The sequence below is a fragment of the Panicum virgatum genome, chromosome 3N, assembly GCF_016808335.1.
Source record: "Panicum virgatum strain AP13 chromosome 3N, P.virgatum_v5, whole genome shotgun sequence".
In the NCBI taxonomy this organism is placed as follows: domain Eukaryota; kingdom Viridiplantae; phylum Streptophyta; class Magnoliopsida; order Poales; family Poaceae; genus Panicum; species Panicum virgatum.
In genome coordinates, this window is record NC_053147.1 from 36094606 (window position 1) to 36103773 (window position 9168).

Sequence of the window (9168 nt, forward strand, 5' to 3'; positions counted from 1 at the left end):
TCGCGTTATATAAGACCCGGGGAACCCGCTGCGCCGCGGCCCAGCCCAAGCATCGGCCCATTTGCCCCCCACACCCGTCGCACTCCTCCCTACCTCCACCCGCGCCGCAGCGCCGCCATCCGCCGCGGCATTCCACCGAGCATCTCGCGCGCGCGCATGGCCGCCGTGGCCCCGCACCACCACCTCTCCCGCCCCGCTGCCGCCGCCACCGCCGCGGCATCCGGCGCCGTTTCGGGTGCTCTCAACAGGCATGGCGCTTTCTCATCCGCCTCCTGCTCCCCTCTCCGCCTCCCGCTCCTCCGCGCCGCCGCCACCAGGCCCGCGCGCCTCTCGGCCGCTGTTTCCACCGCCACCCCGACTATGGAGGCCGCGGCGATGGACGCCGTGGCGAAGTGGGGGCTGACCTCGCTCTCCGAGGCCGACCCGGAGGTCTACGACCTCATCGAGCGCGAGAAGCGGCGGCAGCGCGCGGGCATCGAGCTCATCGCCTCCGAGAACTTCACCTCGCTCGCCGTCATGGAGGCGCTCGGCTCCCCGCTCACCAACAAGTACTCGGAGGGCATGCCGGGGGCGCGCTACTACGGCGGCAACGAGGTCATCGACGAGGTCGAGGAGCTCTGCCGCGCCCGCGCGCTCGCCGCGTTCCACCTCGACCCGACACGCTGGGGCGTCAACGTGCAGCCCTACTCGGGGTCGCCGGCCAACTTCGCCGCCTACACGGGGCTGCTCCAGCCCCACGATAGGATCATGGGGCTCGACCTGCCGTCGGGCGGCCACCTCACCCATTTACTTCGAGAGCCTGCCGTACAAGGTCAGCTCCGACAACGGGTACGTCGACTACGACAGGCTGGAGGACAAAGCCATGGATTTCCGCCCCAAGCTCATTATCTGCGGTGGGAGCGCGTACCCGCGGGACTGGGATTACGCCAGGCTCAGGGCTATCGCAGACAAATGTGGCGCCATGCTGCTATGTGACATGGCTCATATCAGTGGTCTCGTGGCCGCTCAGGTACCAAGTTGTCTGTTTCATTAGTCATTCAGATATTGCATTTTCTGTGAAACTCAGGCTTTAGCTTTATCAATCTAAATGTTTACTTCTGTTGTGATTACCTGGTTAATTGCTACTAAGCTTGTGGGTTTCATGTTTCCCGACACATAAAAGATGACTTGTTCTAAATTGGGGGAGGAATCAGCAGGCTTCTTACCATCAGCTGGTGTTGCTTGCCTTTAGCTGATAGTTGATGCAAATTCTTATTTTCTGGTCTTGTTTGTATAGTAGTGTGAAGTGGTGCCACATTTTAGTTCGGTTAATAATCCTAGTTTTCCAAAATGTACTATTAATCGTGACATTTTGAGAAATTAGTACTATTAATCGAACAAAACTACAAAAGAGCGTCAATGGCGACATGATAGTACATATTTGTCTGAGGGTCAAAATCTCTTTTCCACTACAAAAACGTGGTTTGCTTGTGCTGCCATAATTTCTTTCCTTAAAAGTAGCTTGGGAGCTGCCAATTTCTTCCATGGATTTCACAAAAGTTTAGGTGCAAAGGGAAGAATTTGGCACAATGGTAATAGTCTTGTCTGAATGAAAAATTCTACACTATCTCTTTAGGTGGAGCATGCGTGCACAGGCTTTGCCAAATCTGTTGACAATTCTAAATTTCTATGATCTCTGAAGCTCTCAAAAGTCAAAAGTATTGAAGCACAGAAATATATCGCATTGAATGCACTACTGCATACTCCCTCTGTTCCAAATATAGGTCGTTTTGGATTTTCTAAATACAGAGATTCTACTATGCACTAGATATATGCTATGTCTAGATACTTAGCAAAAAATTATGTATCTAGAAAAGACTATAATTTGGAACGGAGGCGGTACAAATCATTAATGTATGAACATACAAACAGTGCATGGGTTCTGACTATACTGGCCTTGTTCACTGTGCTGGTGTTGGAGGCTGCTGCTGGAGTGGTGTGAGAGAAAAACACTATTGGCTGGCTGGTGGCTGGAGGCTGCTGGTGGAGTGGTGTGAGAGGAAAATACTGCTGGCTGGCTGGAGGCTGCTGGAGCAGAACAGGGTCACTGATGATATATTGTTCTGTCAGGGAAACTTTGGAATGCAAAAAATTCAAGAATTTTGCAGTTCCATGGAATTACTGCAGAACTATTAAATTATACGGTAATATACTAATTAATCCCTTGACTGTTTTTTAGGAGGCATTGAATCCCTTTGAGTACTCTGATGTGGTTACCACAACCACGCACAAGAGTCTTCGAGGGCCAAGGTCTGGTATGATCTTCTTCAGGAAGGGCCCAAAGCCTCCGAAAAAAGGCCAGCCTGAGGGTGCTCTGTATGACTATGAGGACAAGATCAACTTTGCAGTATTCCCTTCACTCCAGGGGGGTCCTCACAATCATCAAATTGCTGCACTGGCTGTTGCATTGAAGCAGGCCATGTCACCTGGATTCAAGGCCTATATCAAGCAGGTTAAGGAAAATGCAGTTGTCCTTGGAAACCATTTGGTGAGCAAGGGCTACAAGTTGGTTACTGATGGAACAGAGAACCACCTTGTTCTCTGGGATCTCCGTCCTCTTGGCTTGACTGGTATCTGCTCCAGGATTTGTTGTCATCTTTTGGCTGCCCCTCACCAAGTTGTATGAACTTGTTCTAAAGTTGGTTTATTGAATTTGTAGGTAATAAAGTTGAGTTGCTCTGCGACCTATGCAGCATTACACTGAACAAAAATGCTGTCTTCGGTGACAGTAGTGCATTATCACCTGGCGGTGTGCGCATTGGTCAGTATCTCTTTCTAGCCAACAGATTTACAGCATAACAATGCTTTCGTGTGATGTGTTGTGCATAAACATGGTATAGTTGTTCTTTCTGACCACATATTTCTGAATTTGTTACTAGTTGTTATTGGGAAGGAAAGCGGTTATGGGTCAGTAAATTTAATCCTGTGTTACTTGTTATATACTGCAACCTCAGGAAGTGTGCGAGCTGTGAGATGAGCGGATAATAAGAAAGTGACAAAATACTGCTACAAAATTTTTCATGTAGGCTAGTCGCATCTGGTTCCATTCAATGATGCTTCCTGTTATCATTGAATAGAAAGGGTCTTGCCTAAGTCTAAAATTAATGAGTCTTATCCTAGTTTGGTATTCTTGGTCCATACAGAACAATTTAGTTCCTTTCTTATTTTTCCTTCTACTAGACCAATGCACATTTCATTTAGTTATGAAGGGAAACAACAGTAGCAGTCAAGAACCTTGCATTTGGCAGGACTACATTATCATTCTTTAGTATTTTCCTCCAGGTGGCTTAAATTTTTTTAGTAGTTTGACACTGCTCAAGAAAGCAGTGATATGTACTGCGGCTTATGGATACGCTACAGTAAACCCTTAAACGTACCAGTTTTGTGATTTGGGTTACATTTTGAAACGTCTCCATGTTTGTAATGATTTCTTAATGTTTTCTGCCTCTGGCATGTTTGACATTCAGCAGATTAGGCATACTGTGTCTGCATAACTGATTGTTAAAAAGGAAAAAAGAATAGACACACTAAACTAATTATGAAATCTTTTTTGTAAAGAAGATTTCAAGTACTAAATCTGTTAGACTGTACCAACCAATATCATTTTCCATATTATGATATTATTTCCGACCGTTTCCGTTTTTAGAAGACTATAAAAGTTATCATTTATAATTAATTTTATAGTCATTTTTCACTGTATTTGATTTTGTTAATTTCATAAATACGGGAAAATCCTGACGTTTCCGATCGTTTTTATCTGTAATGCTATGTTCCAAGCCATGATAGGACAAGGTTTCTTTTCCTAATTGTGGACTTTTGAACTGATATTTGTCGATATTCCAGCTTAGCAGAAAGTTCATTATCCTTTCTGAACACTTGTTCCAGGTACACCTGCAATGACCTCTAGGGGTTTGGTTGAGAGGGACTTTGTGCAAATTGCTGAGTACCTTCACCAGGCTGTGATCATCTGCTTGAAGGTTCAGGAGGAGCATGGCAAGATTCTCAAGGACTTCAAGAAGGGATTGGTGAACAACCAGGACATTGAAAACCTAAGGGCGGAGGTTGAGAAGTTCGCCACATCGTTTGACATGCCTGGCTTCAGGGTGTCAGACATGAAGTACAAGGATTAGATCACGAAGGCCGTGCAAACTCTCTTTACTGCCGTGGAACATGTGGTATCTGAATTTGGCCTAACTAGAGCCAGTAACTCCTATACATAGTGCCGCCCTTTCTGTTGGTGTGCTACTCGATCGGTCCATTTTGTTGGAACTGTTAAGTGTATGATTAGAGAATAATAATGGTGGAGAGCATGCTTGACATGGGTTATGATCGCTGACCTTGGTCTTCCAAAAATCCCATTGATAAAGCTTCCCGTGTTAGCTTACAAGCCGGTTGTGTTAGAGCGATTGAAGGGGATTTTAACAAGTAGTGCATGTAGTGACTCCTAATGCTTTCCAATCATCTTCAATCTATTCAAAACCAAACAGGGCCTTTTTGAGCAAACAACATAACACAGAAGCCCCCGCGTCGCCCCCTGCTCGGGCGGCGTCCCAGTCGCTGGCGGCGCCACCCCCCTTCCCCCAACCCTCCTCGCCGCCGTCGGAGGGAGCTGTCGGAAGTCCGCGCGGCTCCCTAGGAGAGCGGCGGCGGGGGCTCTCCGAGCTGCACGCGGATTCGGCGGGGGGACCGTGGCCGGCGATGGAGGTGCCGGCGGCGTGCGCACCCGGCGAGCTGCTGCGGCGCGGGCTCGCGGCGGAGGCGCCGGCGTGGAGGTGGCTGAAGCCGGCGGCTGGGAGCTTGGCGTCCAGAGAGGCTGCGCTGCGGAGGTGCTCGCCGATGCGGGCGGCGGTCGGCGAGGCTGGTCAGCAGGGCTCCTATGGAGGCTTGGCGGCCGGATCCATCGTCCCCCATGGCCGGATCTGCCACCCCCATGGGTGGATCTGCGGCCATTGGGGCCGGCCGCGCGTGGACGGCGATGGAGGGCGGCGGTCCGGCGTCTGGGCCCGTCTTCAAGACGGAGGGTGATGTGTCGGGTGTCCGCGCGCCACGGATGCGGTGACGGCGGCCTCGTCGCAGGGCGTGGTGCCTAGTGCGCGGCGTTCGACGTTCGCCGCAGCAGGGGCAACGGTGCGAGGCACGGGGGCATGCGCGGCGTCGGTTTCGGCGCGGGCCTGCGCGCGGTGTTGGTGGAGCTGTGACAGTGGCGTCTCTCGGTTGGGGCAGCCGCAGTGATGGTGCAGGCTTGAGGCGACGAACGCGTGTATTGGGGTGCCGGCACTCCGGGCGAAAGCCCTCGCCAGATTTATTCTGGTGAAATGGCGGCGGCGCCTCCGGGCGTTGCTCTCCCTATTGAGGGCGTCATTTTGGAGTTGCAATCCTCCTGCACGAGGTCTCTGGGTGAAAACCCGGTCCAGCTCCTGGACGAGCGACGGCGGCGCCTGTGGGCATCGTGGCCTCCTTGGAGGCGTCGTCTCTAGAGACACCGTTCGGCGACTTGGCCGGCTTGCTACTCGCGATTTGCTTCGGCCGGTGGTGACAAATCTATCGGAGAGCGTGCGGAGAAGGGGGTTGCTTACCTCACGCCAAGACGCCTGCTCTTCTGTTGGTGGCCGGGGGTCATCACTCGGGCTGTTGTTCGCCTGCTTGCAGCGTTCCGCAGTGCATGGAGCTGCGTGGCAGTCTCCAGTGCGGTGCGGGACAACGTTTAAAGGATGGCGCTAGCGGCAACGACAATCAGTGACGACTTGGCCTGCAGCGGATCGCGGCGGGATGTTCAGCACGGCTGAACCCTTCTGATGCGATACAACGTCGGAAGACGGCGCGGGCGACATCTTCGATCGTCTGGCTCGAGGCGGCGTCTTCGTGCGAGGGGGAAAGCAACGTGATGATTTCGAACCACGGCGGTAGTCTGGCGGCTTGGTTTAGTTCCGGCGGCGGGGGGGGCACCTCTTCTTGCTGCCTCGACGGCAATCCCTGAAACGAGTACAGAGCGTGGTGCCGTGTGGCGGGTTGGAGGTCCCCGCACACGAGAGAGGCGTGCTGAGTGGCGGGTTGGAGGTCCCTGTGCACGCGAGAGTAGCGTCCAATGGCGGAAGTGGCGAGGCCCCCGCGCGTTGGGTTGCTCCGAACTTGGTGTTTTTCATGCCGTCGGGCAGTCGGTTTGGGTGCAACAGCACTGCGGCGTTGGGTCCTGCACGGCAGTGGCCTCCTGGTGTGGTGGTGTCTGCCTCTTCTGCTCCTCTATCAACGCTAGAACACTTCAGTTGTTTCGATAGCCGTAAGAGTGCGATGGTAGGTGGAAGCTGCGGTTGTGCCTTTTCCCCTCTGTCGTCGTTGTGATTAGAGTTTGGCCGTGTTGATGTCCCAATCCAACCGGCCAGTGAGTATAGTTGAGTGGTAACCCGTGTTGACGTCCCAATCCAACCAGGCGAGTTTGTTGTTTTCTTTTCTTTTTGTTTCCTGTCTATGGCCTCCTAGGGCCGTAGTCTTGTATTTTTCTGCTATATCAATAGAAACGCACTCGTCGAGTGCCGTTCGTTCAAAAAAAACCGAACAGAGCCTTTGAAATTTTAATGTATATAAGGTTTAAAAAAAGAAGTTGAATCAAAGCAGCGGCTAAATATGGATACTGAGATTTTCGTCAGCTATACCTCCCTGTTTGTAAATTTTAAATGTTTGTTTATTGTACGTGCAACAAATCACTAATTAGCGTTATCTTGGACCATGGCGGCTAAAGAAAGCTACCGTTCTGTACATATTTGTTAGGTATCACCTTCTATACAGTGGCCACTGGGGCTTCCAGTTATCTCGATAGCAATATGATAACAGTACTTCCTAGGACTGGGCAAATATCACGGAGAACCGACCGAAAAACCGAGAACCGGAACTAAACTGAAACTAAGAATTTCGGTTCCTAGTTCTCAGGAACCAAAGTATTCGGTTCGGTTCCGGTTCCGGTTCCGGTTCCTAAGTCGCTTAACCGAGGAACCGACCCATACATTCAGTCCATCAACCTATTAGTTTATAGTCTGTTGTGAGTGTGAATCACTGAATTGCTTGTGATTGTTGCTTATTTTTCTTTGAATTCTTTGTAGTTTGTTGTACATTCAGCCCATTGTACATTGTTTTCCTTTAAATAAGGCAAAACGTTGTCGAAATTTGCTATTAAATAAGCTATTTTTTGTGCATCTTGGAAGTTCGATTCTATCGGTTATAATCGGAACCGAAACGAAACCGAAGTTCCTCAGTTCCTAGTCCTAAAAAAACCGAATGGTTCCTATTTTCCAGGAACTGAACTTCTTCAAGAACTGAGAAACCGAACCGATCGATTCGGTTCTAACCGAACGCCCAGGCCTAGTACTTACATCACATCTTTTTTCCAGATGGGTCGTGCTGTCCTTTTACAAAATCACGAGCCTATTTGCATATAAGTATAGAAGAAAATGTTTTAAGTAAAATATATTTTTAAAAAAGGAAATCAAATCCTTTCAAAATCTAATGGTTAGAAGAGCGGCAGATAATAAGGATTTGCAGAAAAGATTTGCATCACTTAGTGACATTATACTAACATGGACGCACCCATATTTTCCCACCACAGACCTGTATATCGTGTCAATGCTCTTCTTCCAGCTTCTATTTGTCTTGCCGTGATCCAAACGGGTTAAGTACCTGAAGAGCATATCTACTAGAACAAATACGATTACCTCGGTAGGATTGAAATACATTGCTTACTAAGTATGGCAGTAAGTAGAGATAGTACAAAGGTATGTAAACTATAAAAATGAATCATTTTCGCCCTATATTGTAGGGTGGATCTCCAAAGAAAAGAAGGATCTACCTCCAAACCATCATACTGACTTTCATCATTTATGGCTTTCCACGGAATTCTATAGGGATCTATGAGATCGAATTGGAGATTGACCACAGTTATTAATTCATAATCCGGTATGTACACAATCAAAACCTCATTTTTAATTCTACGAGCCCTTCTTCTAAACCCTGCCCTTTCTCAACTGAATTTTTGTATAGCCTACTACGAGGAATTCCATCAAGACCTACTCTATTGGTAATTCCATCAGTGCCACCCTTATAAAAAAAGATCTTTAGTTCAGCTAATAATCTTATACCCAAGATCATTTTAGAAAGAGCCATTAAACTAAATTCTCTTTTATATGGAGTATGAACGCTTCAATCTGGAGCACGACCTCTAGGCCTTTCCACCTCCACACGACATTGCTCCGTCAAGGTTTCCCTCATTGCGGAAAAATCCACATTCCTGCCTCCTATGAATCTTGTTTTTTAATTTGTTTCTTTTACTACAATATTCTATTCACGTATTATTTTTCTCCCCTGCCATGGATGTCGTAAAAAAAAGGCAGTTGAGTTAGACACCATTTTAGTCTACTAATCAATTCTATGTACATTCAAGATAATGTGCCAGCAACAATATGTAAATGTGGTAGTTCTTGCTACCACAGTTTAAAATGCTAACCAGATCCTTTCATTTAACACTTGGGGTTGTTTTATTTTCTGCGATCCCTTTTTTATGTCTTCAATAACTGAATGGAATTCCAACTAATCCCTTTTTTATCCATTGTTTATAATATTTTATCTCATGCACCATAGTCTCGTGCATACAACCAAATAACATCTATCTATCCTGGCTGAACCAGCACCGGTAAACAAAAAAAAAATAATCAAACTATCATTGCATACGCTGAGCCAGGCTCCCAGAGCCAAGCTCCAAGGTTCCACTTAGCAACCAACCAATCAGACCAAGCTGTCATGGCATAAGTTGAGCTACGCTCCAAGAGCCAAGTTCCCGGATACGAGCCAAGCTCGACTCAGCGACCAACCAATCAGGTCAAACTGTCATGTCATAAGTTGAACCAGGTCCCAGAACCAAGCTTGTAGATAGGAGCCAAACTTTTGAAAAAGAGAACATATCATGTGCAAATAGCCCTGCTAATGGATTGAGTTGAAATGAGTTTAATGAGTTGGATTTTGATATGGATTGTATTTGGATGGATTCAAATGGGTTATATTAGCTAATGGGGTGGGGTGGAGTGAGTTCTATGTAAATATAGATCGAAGCGGGTTGGAGTAGGCTGAAATGAATATTTTATGCAA

At 48.1% G+C, this 9168-nt stretch overlaps 1 pseudogene across 1 annotated transcript; it reads left to right on the forward strand.

The window, feature by feature from the left end:
• Positions 1-41: 41 nt before the first annotated feature.
• Positions 42-4423, forward strand: LOC120665858 (annotated as a pseudogene). The gene is made up of 4 exons (XR_005671397.1): positions 42-1009; positions 2219-2609; positions 2699-2800; positions 3925-4423. The product of XR_005671397.1 is annotated as a serine hydroxymethyltransferase 4-like (transcript).
• Positions 4424-9168: the final 4745 nt, after the last annotated feature.